Source organism: Chinchilla lanigera, unplaced genomic scaffold (assembly GCF_000276665.1).
Source record: "Chinchilla lanigera isolate Chin_1 unplaced genomic scaffold, ChiLan1.0 scaffold00010, whole genome shotgun sequence".
NCBI classification, from domain to species: Eukaryota; Metazoa; Chordata; class Mammalia; order Rodentia; family Chinchillidae; genus Chinchilla; species Chinchilla lanigera.
In genome coordinates, this window is record NW_004955411.1 from 12653417 (window position 1) to 12656115 (window position 2699).

Sequence of the window (2699 nt, forward strand, 5' to 3'; positions counted from 1 at the left end):
AAAAGAGTTAAACTGAAAAATTTATATACTTCCTTCAAATTCTGTGTTTCCCTCCATGAAAAATAACAAGTGAATGGAGGAGTACACAAGACCGCAATGGGTTATTAGGACAGTTCTACATAGAAGTCATCAACTTAGCAAGATGAAAAGAATGACAAATGGTTTTATACCTGACCCTATCCCCAGCCCCTGCCCCCACCACCACCAATATTAAATTCAATAGCACCTTAAACTACCCCAGAATGAGGCTTGTCATCAACAGTTTTACCATCTACATCAATCACTCTTGCAATTAAGATGTATGTTTTCAAGCTCATCAATTTTAGCTCCAAAAAGCATTAGCTGGCATCCACTGGGAGACTATCATGTGCCAGACACTATGTTCATTTAGATTAATCCCAGAATCTTCTGGAATTCTGAGAGCACAAACAATTAAAAGTAAGAAACTAAGTAAAATAGTCACACAAATGTTAAACTGAAAATTGTAGGCTCAATCTGATTCCAGACTTTATGATAACACTCAGCTATGGTGTACAGAATTAAAGTGCAAGAGTGGCTGGTGTCTTCACAAATGTTCCTCTCTCCTCATGCATGGATGAGCATCATTCTGTGAGATTCCCAGATGTCTTAACTCTCTAGCAGTTATGGCTCTATCAGTTGCTTCACACTGCAAGTATAGTGGAAGTAGGGGCTTGTGGGTAGGGCCAACTGGATTCTACTCAGAATGGATAGGCAAAAGGTCAGGACCAACACAGGTCAAGAGGACAACTGGGAATATCATTGTCCTTACCTCTCCATACACACAAACACATCTTCAAATATGAAGCTTTTGAAAATACTCTTTACCTTCCTAGTAGTACTAAACCAAAGTTAAAAATATATAACCTGCCATACTAACCACATGCAACTAATTTAGAGCATGTTTATATTTAATTTAATCCCTCTTTCTTCATTGCAGGTCCTACTAAAGAAGGTTCTACTCAGTAAAGATGAAATGGCCGTGCACACTTTTAAGCACCTCACAGCACAGATCTTTCATACTCAAGGATTCCTTTTTGTAAATGCATTTACTATATAAAAAATTTAAATAGTGGATACAGCACATTAAGGAAATACAGTGTGAAGCGTAGTTTGTAGACAGTTGACTCCTCCGGTACAAGTATAGTCGTCCATGTAAGAATCACCATATACCCTGAGACCAGGAAGATCACCCGTCCAACCCCAGCACATGATGTCTCTGCTGAAAATATCAGAAAATATACCCTAGAAGTCCGGGTTGTCATTTTCTAGTTAACATTAACAGTCATTTTGCTAAAGAAAAAGTCTCTTATATCTCAGTATGTAAGGAACACCAAGTAAAACTTTTTACAAGTAAAGTTGGTGAGGCAAGATGGCGGTAACCAAGAGGAAAGGGCATGGGAACTTGCCGGTTCAGGCGAAGGCAAAAAGAAACAAAAAAGATGCCGGGCCTCCAGCTAAGTCAGCGGCTATGGCAGAAGCGGTGGAGGAAGCAGAGAGAGACTGTATCCCAGGTCCTGTTGCAAGGGCAACTGGAAAAATAAGCAACGGATTCTCATCTTTTCTTCCAGAGAAATAAATTTCAGAACAAGACATTTAATGCAGGACTTGAGAACCTTGATGGCTAATTCTAAGGCAGATACTAAAATGGATCATAAAGATAAATTATTTGTGATTAATGAGGTCTGTGAAATGAAAAACTGCAATAAGTGCATCTATTTTGAAGCTAAGAGAAAACAAGATCTTTATATGTGGCTTTCAAATTCACCTCATGGGCCCTCTGCCAAATTCCTTGTTCAAAATATTCATACCTACCCTAGCTGAACTAAAGATGACTGGAAACTGTTTAAAAGCTTCTCGGCCACTGTTGTCTTTTGATTCTGCTTTTGATGAATTGTCACATTATGCTTTGTTAAAAGAACTCAATTCAGATATTTAGTATACTACAGTATCATCCCAAAAGCCAACCATTTGTGAACCATGTATTTGCTTTTACCATTTTGGATAATAGGATATTGTTTCAGAACTTCCAGATTGTAGATGAAGATGCTCAACTTGTAGAAATAGGACCTCATTTTGTCTTAAATCTGATAAAGATTTTTCAGGAAAGTTTTGAAGGACCAACTGTATATGAAAATCCTCATTACCAGTCACCAAACATGCATCGGTGGATCATAAGATCCATCACAGTTGCAAAACACAAAGAGAAATAGCAAGTAAAAGATGTGCAGAGACAGGGAAAGAAAGAGCCAAAGACTATTCTTCAACATGATCCTACTGAAGATGTTTTTGGTATACCAGCTAAAGAAAAACCAGTAGAAATATAGTGGGTAAAACCAGAGACAAAATTTGACTTGAAAGCAAGGAAACAAAAGGATTTATGAAAGACAAAGAAAATTGAAACAGAAGATGAACAGTGGAAGTGCAAAATGAATAAGTGGATAGCTGTTTTCCAATTAATGTATATTTATTTCCTATTTAGTGTGTAAATACATCTACTATCCTGGATTGCCTTATGTCTAACTCATCTGCCATTTTTTTTTTTTTTGGTTTGTCTCTGGTACCGGGAACTGAACTCACGACCTTACGCTTGCCAGGCAGGCGCTTTTGCCACTGAGCTAAATCCCCAGCCCCTCATGTGCCATTTAAAAGAAAAAGTATTTTAGAATCAGTGGTGCTTA

General features: G+C 37.8%; 1 pseudogene; it reads left to right on the forward strand.

Moving 5' to 3' along the window:
* The first annotated feature begins 1390 nt into the window (after positions 1 to 1390).
* On the forward strand, positions 1391 to 2451 carry LOC102019150 (annotated as a pseudogene).
* Positions 2452 to 2699: the final 248 nt, after the last annotated feature.